The sequence below is a fragment of the Serinus canaria genome, chromosome 25, assembly GCF_022539315.1.
Source record: "Serinus canaria isolate serCan28SL12 chromosome 25, serCan2020, whole genome shotgun sequence".
NCBI lineage: Eukaryota > Metazoa > Chordata > Aves > Passeriformes > Fringillidae > Serinus > Serinus canaria.
The window spans coordinates 1,697,210-1,709,886 of NC_066338.1; positions in this window are offsets into that span (position 1 = coordinate 1,697,210).

Consider the following 12,677-nt stretch of genomic DNA (forward strand, 5'->3'; position numbering starts at 1 on the left):
GCTCCTAAAATTCCGCATTGTGCAGGATGCCTCCCAGGACCAAGCTGACACCTATTACAGGGGTTTTCTGAGGTCTCAGGGTGAGGGAAGAGATGACAACCTTGACTCCATGTATCAGAAGGCTTTGATTTATTATAAAATGTTATATAAGATATAGAAACTGTACTAAAAGAGTAAAGAGAAAGGTTTCACTACAAGGCTAAGCTAAGAGTAGCATAGGAATGTGTAAACTGAAGTCTTCTCAGCCCGAGACAGGCCGAACAGGTGAATTGGGATAGGCTCTTAATTGCAAACAGTTTGACGGGGTCAATCACAGATTTTCCCGGGGCATTCCACAGCCGTAGATAAGAATTGTTTACCGGTATTCCTGACGCTACTCAGCTCTAAGGAAAGGAAAAATCCTAAGTAAAGGATTTTTCATAAAATATGTTAGCAACAGGCACCAGTGCCAACTTGGGCTTGGTTTGAGAGTGCCAAGTACCTCCTGAAAACTGACACCTAGAACCAGGGTTGGTGAGTCTTGATTCTCCAGGAAAACGGGCGCTGTTGGTGTTCCAGGGCCCGTGGCTCTGAGCAGCCTTCTGGCTCAAACAATTCCGCATTGCGCAGGATGCCTCCCAGACGCAAGTTGGCACCAGTGCCAACTTGGGCTGATTTGAGAATGCCAAGTACCTACTGCAATCTGAAACCTAGAACCAGGGTTGGTGAGCTGTGTTTCCAGGGAAAAGGGGCAGCGTTGGTTGTTCCAGGGCCTGTGGCTCGGAGCATCCTACTCTCTCCTAAAATTCCGCATTGCGCAGGATGCCTCCCAGACACAAGCTGGCAGCAGTGCCAACATGGGCTTTTTTGAGAGTGCCAAGTACCTCCTGCAAACTGACTCCTAAAACTAGGGTTGTTGAGATTTCCAAACCTGGGAAATGGGGCAAAGATTTTGTTCCAGGGCTTGTGGCTCGAAGCAGCCTTCTGGCTCCTAAAATTCCGCATTGCGCAGGACAAAGCTGGCACCAGTGCCCACTTGGGCTTGTTTGAGAGTGCCAAGTACCTCCTGCAAACTGACCCCTAGAACCACGGTTGGTGCGTCTTGTTTCTCCAGGAAAACAGTCGTTGTTGGCGTTCCAGGGCCTGGTACTCGTAGCAGCCTTGTGGCTCCTAAAATTCTGCATTGCGCAGGATGCCTCCCAGGACCAAGCTGGCACCAGTGGCAACTCTGGCGCTGTTGAGAATGCCAAGTACCTCCTGTAAACTGACTCCAAGAACCAGGGTTGGTGAGTCTTGTTTCCAGGGAAAACAGGCAGCATTTCGTTGGTGTTCCAGGGCTTGTGGCTCGGAGCAGCCTTCTGGCTCCTAAAATTCCGCATTTTGCATGATGCCTCCCAGGACCAAGCTGGCACCAGTGCCAACTTGGGCTGGTTTGAGAGTGCCAAGAACCTCCTGAAAACTGACTCCTAGAACTAGGGTTGGTGAGTTTTCCAAACCTGGGAAATGGGGCAAAGATTTTGTTCCAGGGCCTGGTACTCGGAGCAGCCTTCTGGCTCCTAAAATTCTGCATTGCGCAGGATGCCTCCCAGGACCATGCTGGCAGCAGTGACAACTTGGGCTGGTTTGAGAGTGCCAAGTACCTCCTGAAAACTGAGTCCAAAACGAGGTTTGGTTAGTCTCGCTTCCAGGGAAATGGTGCAGCGTTGCGTTGGTGTTCCAGGGCCTTTGGCTCGGAGCAGCCTTCTGGCTCAAAAAATTCTGCATTGTGCGGTGGCCTCCCAGAGGCAAGCTGGCACCAGTGCCAAGTCAGGCTGGTTTGAGAGTGCCAAGTACCTCCTGCAGTCTGACACCAAGAACCAGGGCTAGTGAGCTTTGTTTCCAGGGAAAGGGGCGGTATTGGTGATCCAGGGCCTGTGGCTCAGATCAGCCTTCTGGCTCAAAAATTCCGCATTGTGCAGGATGCCTCCCAGGACCAAGCTGGCACCCGTGCCAACTCTGGCTTGTTTGAGAGTGCCAAGTACCTCCTGCAAACTGACCCCTAGAACCAGGGTTGGTGAGTCTTGTTTCTCCAGGAAAACAGGCGGTGTTGGTGTTCCAGGGCTTGTGGCTCTGAGCAGCCTTCTGGCTCAAAAAATGCCGCATTGCACAGGATGCCTTTCAGACGCAAGCAGCCACCAGTGCCAATTTGGGCTGGTTTGAGAGTGCCAAGTACCTCCTGCAATCTGAAACCTAGAACCAGGGTTGGTGAGCTATGTTTCCAGGGAAAAGGGGCAGCGTTGGTTGTTCCAGGTCCAGTGGCTCGGAGCATCCTACTCTCTCCGAAAATTCCGCATTGCGCAGGATGCCACCCAGATGCAAGCTGGCAGCAGTGCCAACTTGGGCTTTTTTGAGAGTGCCAAGTACCTCCTGCAAACTGACTCCTAGAACTAGGGTTAATGAGATTTCCAAACCTGGGAAATGGGGCAAAGATTTTGTTCCAGGGCTTGTGGCTCAGAGCAGCCTTCCGGCTCCTAAAATTCCGCATTGCGCAGGATGCCTCCCAGGACCAAGCTGGCACCAGTGCCAAATCTGGCTGGTTTTAGAGTGCCAAGTACCTCCTGTAAATTGACACCTAGAACCAGGGTTGGTGCGTCTTGTTTCTCCAGGAAAACGGGCGTTGTTGTTGTTCCAGGGCCTGGTACTCGTAGCAGCCTTGTGGCTCCTAAAATTCTGCATTGCGCAGGATGCCTCCCAGGACCAAGCTGGCACCAGTGGCAACTCTGGATGGATTGAGAGTGCCAAGTACCTCCTGAATACTGACACCTAGAACCATGGTTGGTGAGTCTTTCTTCTAGGGAAAAGGTGCAGTGTTGTGTTGGTGTTCCAGGGCTTGTGGCTCAGAGCAGCCTTCTGGCTCCTGAAATTCCGCATTGCGCAGGATGGCTCCGAGGACCAAGCTGGCACCAGTGCCAACTTGGGCTGGTTTGACATTTTCAAGTACCTCCTGAATACTGACACCTAGAACCATGGTTGGTGAGTTTTCCAAACCTGGGAAATGGGGCAAAGATTTTGTTCCAGGGCCTGGTACTCGGAGCAGCCTTCTGGCTCCTAAAATTCTGCATTGCGCAGGATGCTTCCCAGGACCAAGCTGGCACCAGTGCAAACTTGGGCTGGTTTGACATTTTCAAGTACCTCCTGAAAATTGAGTCCAAAACGAGGTTTGGTTAGTCTCGCTTCCAGGGAAAAGGTGCAGTGTTGTGTTGGTGTTCCAGGGCTTGTGGCTCAGAGCAGCCTTCTGGCTCCTGATATTCCGCTTTGCGCAGGATGGCTCCGAGGACCAAGCTGGCACTAGTGCCGACTCTGGCTGGTTTGAGAGTGCCAACTACCTCCTGCAAACTGACGCCTAGAATCAGAGTTGGTGAGCCGTTTTTCTTCAGGAAAATGGGCAATGTTTGTGTTTCAGGGCCTGTGGCTCTGAGCAGCCTTCTGGCTCAAAAAATTCCGCATTGCGCATGTTGCCTCACAGACCCAAGCTGGCACCAGTGCCAACTTGGGCTGGTTTGAGAGTTCCAAGTACCTCCTGCAAACTGACCCCTAGAACCAGGGTTAGTGAGCTTTGTTTCCAGGGAAAAGGGGCAGCGTTGGTTGTTCAAGGGCCTGTGGCTCGGAGCATCCTACTCTCTCCTAAAATTCCGCATTGCGCAGGATGCCACAAAGACGCAAGCTGGCAGCAGTGCCAACTTGGGCTTTTATGAGAGTGACAAGTACCTCCTGCAAACTGACTCCTAGAACTAGGGTTGGTGAGATTTCCAAACCTGGAAAATGGGGCAAAGATTTTGTTCCAGGGCTTGTGGCTCAGAGTAGCCTTCTGGCTCAAAAAATTCCGCATTGCGCAGGACGCCTCCCAGGGGCAAGCTGGCACCAGTGCCCAATCTGGCTGGTTTTAGAGTGCCAAGTACCTCCTGTAAATTGACACCTAGAACCAGGGTTGGTGCGTCTTGTTTCTCCAGGAAAACGGGCGTTGTTGTTGTTCCAGGGCCTGGTACTCGTAGTAGCCTTGTGGCTCCTAAAATTCTGCATTGCGCAGGATGCCTCCCAGGACCAAGCTGGCACCAGTGGCAACTCTGGATGGATTGAGAGTGCCAAGTACCTCCTGTAAACTGACACCATGAACCAGCTTTGGAGAATCTTGTTTCCAGGGAAAACGGGCAGCGTTGCGTTGGTGTTCCAGGGCTTGTGGCTCAGGGCAGCCTTCTGGCTCTTAAAATTCCGCATTGCGCAGGATGCCTCCCAGGACCAAGCTGGCACCAGTGCCAACTTGGGCTGGTTTGAGAGTGCCAAGTACCTCCTGCAAACTGACTCCAAGAACTAGGGTTGGTGAGTTTTCCAAACCTGGGAAATGGGGCAAAGATTTTGTTCCAGGGCCTGGTACTCGGAGCAGCCTTCTGGCTCCTAAAATTCTGCATTGCGCAGGATGCCTCCCAGGACCAAGCTGGCACCAGTGCCAACTTGGGCTGTTTTGAGAGTGCCAAGTACCTCCTGAAAACTGAGTCCAAAACAAGGTTTGGTTAGTCTCGCCTCCAGGGAAATGGCGCAGCGTTGCGTTGGTGCTCCAGGGCCTTTGGCTCGGAGCAGCCTTCTGGCTCAAAAAATACTGCATTGCGCGGTGGCCTCCCAGAGGCAAGCTGGCACCAGTGCCAAGTCAGGCTGGTTTGAGAGTGCCAAGTACCTGTACCTCCTGCAGTCTAACACCATGAACCAGGGCTAGTGAGCTTTGTTTCCAGTGAAAGGGGCGGTATTGGTGATCCAGGGCCTGTGGCTCAGAGCAGCCTTCTGGCTCTTAAAATTCCGCATTGTGCAGGATGTCTCCCAGGACCAAGCTGGCACCCGTGCCAACTCTGGCTTGTTTGAGAGTGCCAAGTACCTCCTGCAAACTGACCCCTAGAACCAGGGTTGGTGAGTCTTGTTTCTCCAGGAAAACGGGCGGTGTTGGTGTTCCAGGGCTTGTGGCTCTGAGCAGCCTTCTGGCTCAAAAAATGCCGCATTGCACAGGAAGCCTCCCAGACGTAAGCTGCCACCAGTGCCAATTTGGGCTGGTTTGAGAGTGCCAAGTACCTCCTGCAATCTGAAACCTAGAACCAGGGTTGGTGAGCTATGTTTCCAGGGAAAAGGGGCAGCATTGGTTGTTCCAAGGCCTGTGGCTCGGAGCATCCTACTCTCTCCTAAAATTCCGCATTGTGCCGGATGCCCCCCAGACGCAAGATTGCAGCAGTGCCATCTTGGGCTTGTTTGAGAGTGCCAAGTACCTCCTGCAAACTGACTCCTAGAACTAGGGTTGTTGAGTTTTCCAAACCTGGGAATTGAGGCAAAGTTTTTGTTCCAGGGCTTGTGGGTCGGAGCAGCCTTCTGGCTCCTTAAATTCTGCATTGCGCAGGATGCCTCCCAGGACCAAGCTGGCACCAGTGCCAATTTGGGCTGGTTTGAGAGTGCCAAGTACCTCCTGCAATCTGAAACCTAGAACCAGGGTTGGTGAGTTATGTTTCCAGGGAAAAGGGGCACATTTGGTTGTTCCAGGGCCTGTGGCTCGGAGCATCCTACTCTCTCCTAAAATTCCGCATTGCGCAGGATGCCTCCCAGACACAAGCTGGCAGCAGTGCCAACTTGGGCTTTTTGAGAGTGCCAAGTACCTCCTGCAAACTGACTCCTAGAACTAGGGTTGTTGAGTTTTCCAAACCTGGGAATTGAGGCAAAGTTTTTGTTCCAGGGCTTGTGGGTCGGAGCAGCCTTCTGGCTCTTAAAATTCCGCATTGCCCTGGATGCCTCCCAGGACCAAGCTGGCACCAGTGCCAACTCTGGCTGGTTTGAGAGTGCCAAGTACCTCCTGAAATGACACCTAGAACCAGGGTTGGTGCGTCTTGTTTCTCCAGGAAAACGGGCGTTGTTGGTGTTCCAGGGCCTGGTGCTCGGAGCAGCCTTCTGGCTCCTAAAATTCTGCATTGCGCAGGATGCCTCCCAGGACCAAGCTGGCACCAGTGGCAACTCTGGATGGATTGAGAGTCCCAAGTACCTCCTGAAAACTGACACCATGAACCAACGTTGGTGAGTCTTGTTTCCTTGGAAAACTGGCAGTGTTGCTTTGGCGTTTCAGGGCTTGTGGCTCGGAGCAGCCTTCTGGCTCCTAAAATTCCGCATTTTGCATGATGCCTCCCAGGACCAAGCTGGCACCAGTGCCAACTTGGGCTGGTTTGAGAGTGCCAAGTACCTCCTGCAAACTGACTCCTAGAACTAGGGTTGGTGAGTTTTCCAACCTGGGAAATGGGGCAAAGATTTTGTTCCAGGGCCTGGTGGCTCGGAGCAGCCTTCTGGCTCCTAAAATTCCGCATTGCGCAGGAAGACTCCAAGGACCAAGCTGGCACCAGTGCCAACTTGGGCTGGTTTGAGAGTGCCAAGTACCTCCTGAAAACTGAGTCCCAGAACGAGGGTTGGTTATCCTCGCTTCCAGGGAAAAGGGTCAGCGTTGCGTTGGTGTTCCAGGGCCTGTGGCTCAGAGCAGCCTTCTGGCTCCTAAAATTCCACATTGCGTGGGACGACTCCCAGAGGCAAGCTGGCAGCAGTGCCAACTTGGGCTGGTTGTAGAGTGCCAAGTACCTCCTGCAATCTGACACCATGAATCAGGGCAAGTGAGCTTTGTTTCCAGGGAAAGGGGCGGCATTGATGATCCAGGGCCTGTGGCTCAGAGCAGCCTTCTGGGTCCAAAAATTCTGCATTGGGCAAGATGCCTCCCAGGACCAAGCTGGCACCAGTGCCAACTCTGGCTGGTTTGAGAGAGCCAATTACCTCCTGCAAACTGACCCCTAGAACTAGGGGTTGGTGCGTCTTGTTTCTAGAGGAAAACGGGCGGTGTTGGTGTTCCTGGGCCTGGTTCTCGTAGCAGACTTCTGGCTCCTAAAATTCCGCATTGCGCTGGATGCCTTCCAGACGTAAGCTGGCACCAGTGGAAACCTGGGCTGGATTGAGAGTGACAAGTACCTCCTGCAAACTGACCCCTAGAACCAGGGTTGGTGAGCTATGTTACCAGGGAAAAGGGGCAGCGTTGGTTGTTTCTGGGCCTGTGGCTCAGAGCATCCTAATCTCTCCTAAAATTCCGCATTGCGCAGGATGCCTCCCAGACGCAAGCTGGCAGCAGTGCCAACATGGGATTGTTGAGAGTGCCAAGTACCTCCTGCAAACTGACTCCTAGAACTAGGGTTGGTGAGTTTTCCAAACCTGGGAAATGAGGCAAAGTTTTTGTTCCAGGGCCTGTGGCTCTGAGCAGCCTTCTGGCTCTTAAAATTCCGCATTGCGCAGGATGCCTCCCAGGACCAAGCTGGCACCAGTGCCAGCTTGGGCTGGTTTGAGAGTGCCAAGTACCTCCTGAAAACTGACTCCTAGAACTAGGGTTGGTGAGTTTTCCAAACCTGGGAAATGGGGCAAAGATTTTGTTCCAGGGCCTGGTACTCGAAGCAGCCTTCTGGCTCCTAAAATTCTGCATAGCGCAGGATGCCTCCCAGGAAAAAGCTGGCACCAGTGCCAACTCTGGCTGGATTGGGAGTGCCAAGTACCTCCTGAAAACTGAGTCCAAGAAACAGGGTTGGTTGTCTCGCTTCCAGGGAATAGGTGCAGTTTTGCGTTGGAGTTCCAGGGCTTGTGGCTCGGAGCAGCCTTCTGGCTCAAAAATTTCCGCATTGCGCGGGACGCCTCCCAGAGGCAAGCTGGCACCAGTGACAAGTCAGGCGGGTTTGAGAGTGCCAAGTACCTCCTGCAGTCTGACACCTAGAACCAGGGTTGGTGCGTCTTGTTTCTCCAGGAAAACGGGTGGTGTTGGTGTTCCAGGGCTTGTGGCTCTGAGCAGCCTTCTGGCTCAAACAATTCCGCATTGCGAAGGATGCCTCCCAGGACCAAGCTGGCACCAGTGCCAATTTGGGATGGTTTGAGAGTGCCAAGTACCTCCTCCAATCTGAAACCTAGAACCAGGGTTGGTGAGCTATGTTTCCAGGGAAAAGGGGTAGCATTAGTCGTTCCAGGGCCTGTGACTCGGAGCATCCTACTCTCTCCTAAAATTCCGCATTGCGCAGGATGCCACCCAGATGCAAGCTGGCAGCAGTGCCATCTTGGGCTAGTTTGAGAGTGCCAAGTACCTCCTGCAAACTGACTCCTAGAACTAGGGTTGGTGAGTTTTCCAAACCTGGGAAATGGGGCAAAGATTTTGTTCCAGGGCCTGGTACTCGGAGCAGCTTTCTGGCTCCTAAAATTCCGCATTGCGCAGGATGCCACCGAGATGCAAGAAGCAGCAGTGCCATCTTGGGCTTGTTTGAGAGTGCCAAGTACCTCCTGCAAACTGACTCCTAGAACTAGGGTTGGTGAGTTTTCCAAACCTGGGAAATGAGGCAAAGATTTTGTTCCAGGGCTTGGTACTCGGAGCAGCGTTCTGGCTCCTAAAATTCCGCATTGCGCAGGATGCCTCCCAGGACCAAGCTGGCACCAGTGCCAACTTGGGCTGGTTTGAGAGTGCCAAGTACCTCCTGAAAACTGACTCCTAGATCTAGGGTTGGTGAGTTTTCCAAACCTGGGAAATGGGGCAAAGATTTTGTTCCAGGGCCTGGTACTCGGAGCAGCCTTCTGGCTCCTAAAATTCTGCATTGCACAGGATGCCTCCCAGGACCAAGCTGGCACCAGTACCAACTTGGACTGGTTTGAGAGTGCCAAGTACCTCCTTAAAACTGATTCCAAAATGAGGTTTGCTTAGTCTCGCTTCCAGGGAATAGATGCAGCGTTGCGTTGGTGTTCCAGGGCCTTTGGCTTGGAGCAGCCTTCTGGCTCAAAAAATTCCGCATTGCGCAGTGGCCTCCCAGAGGGAAGCTGGCACCAGTGCCAAGTCAGGCTGGTTTGAGAGTGCCTAGTACCTCCTGCAGTCTGACACCATGAACCAGGGCTAGTGAGCTTTGTTTCCAGCGAAATTGGTGGCATAGGTGTTCCAGGGCTCTTGGCTCAGAGCAGCCTTCTCGCTCATAAAATTCCGCATTGTGCAGGATGCCTCCCAGGACCAAGCTGGCACCAGTGAAACTCTGTCTGGATTGAAAGTACCAAGTACCTCCTGCAAACTGACCCTTAGAACCAGGGTTGGAGAGTCTTGTTTCTCCAGGAAAACTGGCGTTGTTGTTGTTCCAGGGCCTGTGGCTCGGAGCAGCCTTCTGGCTCAAAAAATTCTGCATTGCGCAGGATGCCTCCCAGGACCAAGCTGGCACCAGTGCCAACTTGGGCTGGTTTGAGTGTACCAAGTACCTCCTGCAAACTGACCCTTAGAACCAGGGTTGGAGAGTCTTGTTTCTCCCGGAAAACGGGCGGTGTTGGTGTTCCTGGGCCTTTTGCCTCGGAGCAGCCTTTTGGCTCAAACAATTCCGCTTTGCGCCAGATGCCTTCCAGACGTAAACTGGCACCAGTGCCAACTTGGGCTTGTTTTAGAGTGCCTAGTACCTCCTGCAATCTGAAACCTAGAACAAGGGTTTGTGAGCTATGTTTCCAGGGAAAAGGGGCAGCATTGTTTGTTCCAGGGCACGTGGCTCGGAGCATCCTACTCTCTCCTAAAATTCCGCATTGCGCAGGATGCCACACAGATGCAACTGGCAGCAGTGCCATCTTGGGCTTGTTTGAGAGTGCCAAGTACCTCCTGCAAACTGACACCTAGAACTAGGGTTGGTGATTTTTCCAAACCTGGGAAATGAGGCAAAGTTTTTGTTCCAGGGCTTGTGGCTCAGAGCAGCCTTCTGGCTCCTAAAATTCTGCATTGTGCAGGATGCCTCCCAGGACCAAGCTGCCACCAGTGCCAATTTGGGCTGGTTTGAGAGTGCCAAGTATCTCCTGAAAACCAACACCTAGAACTAGGGTTGGTGAGTTTTCCAAACCTGGGAAATGGGGCAAAGATTTTGTTCCAGGGCTTGGTACTCGGAGCAGCCTTCTGGCTCCTAAAATTCTGCATTGCGCAGGATGCCTAACAGGACCGAGCTGGAACCAGTGCCAACTTGGGCTGGTTTGAGAGTGCCAAGTACCTCCTGAAAACTGAGTCCAAGGACCAGGGTTGGTTAGTCTTGCTTCCAGGAAAAATGTGCAGCTTTTCGTTGGTGTTCCAGGGCCTGTGGCTCAGAGCAGCCTTCTGGCTCCTAAAATTCCGCATTGCGCGGGACGCCTCCCAGAGGCAAGCTGGCACCAGTGCCAAGTCAGGCTAATTTGAGAGTGCCTAGTACCTCCTGCAGTCTGACACCATGAACCAGGGCTACTGAGCTTTGTTTCCAGCGAAAGGGGCGGCATTGGTGATCCAGGGCTCTTGGCTCAGAGCAGCCTTCTCGCTCATAAAATTCCGCATTGTGCAGGATGCCTCCCAGGACCAAGCTGGCACCAATGCCAACTCTGGCAGGTTTGAGAGTGCCAAGTACCTCCTGCACTCTGAAACCTAGAACCAGGGTTGGTGAGCTATGCTTCCACAGAAAAGGGGCTGCATTCGTTGTTTCAGGGCCTGTGGCTCGGAGCATCCTAGTCTCTCCTAAAATTTGGCATTGCGCAGGATGCCTCACAGACGCAAGCTGGCAGCAGTGCCATCTTGGGCTTGTTTGAGAGTGCCAAGTACCATCTGAAAACTGACTCCTAGAACAAGGGTTGGTGAGTTTTCGAAACCTGGGAAATGAGGCATAGATTTTGTTCCAGGGCTTGTGGCTCAGAGCAGCCTTCTGCCTCAAAAAATTCCGCATTGCGCGGGACGCCTCCCAGACGCAAGCTGGCACCAGTGCCCACTTGAGCTTGTTTGAGAGTGCCAAGTACCTCCTGCAAACTGACCCCTAGAACCAGGGTTGGTGCGTCTTGTTTCTCCAGGTAAACGGGCGGTGTTGATGTTCCAGGGCCTGTGGCTCTGAGCAGCCTTCTCGCTCAAACAATTCCGCATTGCGCAAGATGCCTCCCAGGGCAAGCTGGCACCAGTGCCAACTTGGGCTTGTTTGAGAGTGCCAAGAACCTCCTTAAAACTGACACCTAAAACCAGGGATGGGGGGTCTTATTTCTCAAGGAAAACGGGCGGTGTTGGTGTTCCAGGGCCTGGTACTCAGAGCAGCTTTCTGGCTCAAAAAATTCTGCATTGAGCAGGATGCCTCCCAGGATTAAGCTGGCACCAGTGCCATATCCGGCTGGTTTGAGAGTGCCAAGTACCTTCTGAAAACTGACTCCAAGAACCAGGGTTGGTGAGTCTTGCTTCCAGGAAAAAAGTGCAGCGTTGCGTTGGTGTTCCAGGGCCTGTGGCTCAGAGCAGCCTTCTGACTCAAAAAATTCCGCATTGTGCAGGATGCCTCCCAGGACCAAGCTGGCACCTATTACAGGGGTTTTCTGAGGTCTCAGGATGAGGGACGAGACGACAACCTTGACTCCATGTATCAGAAGGCTTTGATTTATTATAAAATGATATATAAGATATAGAAGCTATACAAAAAGAGTAAAGAGAAAGGTTTCACTACAAGGCTAAGCTAAGAATAGCATAGGAATGTGTAAACTGAAGTCATCTCAGCCCGAGACAGGCCGAACAGGTGAATTGGGATAGGCTCTTAATTGCAAACAGTTTGACGGGGTCAATCACAGATTTTCCCGTGGCATTCCACAGCAGCAGATAAGAATTGTTTACCGTTGTTCCTGAGGCTACTCAGCTCTAAGGAAAGGAAAAATCCTAAGTAAAGAATTTTTCATAAAATATGTTAGCAACAGGCACCAGTGCCAACTTGGGCTTGTTTGAGAGTGCCAAGTACCTCCTGAAAACTGACACCTAGAACCAGGGTTGGTGAGTCTTGTTTCTCCAGGACAACAGGCGTTGTTGTTGTTCCAGGGCCTGTGGCTCGGAGCAGCCTTCTGGCTCAAAAAATTCTGCATTGCGCGGTGGCCTCCCAGAGGCAAGCTGGCGCAAATGCCAAGTCAGGCTGGTTTGAGTGTGCCAAGTACCTCCTGCAGTCTGACACCATGAACCAGGTCTAGTGAGCTTTGTTTCCAGGAAAGGGGCGGTATTGGTGATCCAGGGCCTGTGGCTCAGAGCAGCCTTCTGCCTCAAAAAATTCCGCATTGTGCAGGATGCCTCCCAGGACTAAGCTGGCACCAGTGCCAACTTCGGCTTGTTTGAGAGTGCCAAGTACCTCCTGCAGTCTGACACCATGAACCAGGGTTGGTGAGCTATGTTTCCAGGGAAAGGGGCAGTATTGGTGATCCAGGGCCTTTGGCTCAGAGCAGCTTTCTGGCTCAAAAAATTCCGCATTGTGCAGGATGCCTCCCAGGACCAAGCTGCCACCAGTGCCAACTCTGGTTTGTTTGAGAGTGCCAAGTGCCTCCTGCAAACTGACTCCTAGAACCAGGGTTGGTGAGTCTTGTTTCTCCAGGAAAACGGGTGGTGTTTGCGTTCCAGGGCCTGGTACTCGGAGCAGCCTTCTGGCTCCTAAAATTCTGCATTGCGCAGGATGCCTCCCAGGACCAAGCTGGCACCAGTGCCAACTCTGGATGGATTGAGAGTGCCAAGTACCTCCTGTAAACTGACACCATGAACCAGGGTTGGTGAGTCTTGTTTCCAGGGAAAACGGGCAGCGTTGTGTTGGTGTTCCAGCGCTCGTGGCTCGGAGCAGCCTTCTGGCTCCTAAAATTCCGCATTGCGCAGGATGCCTTCC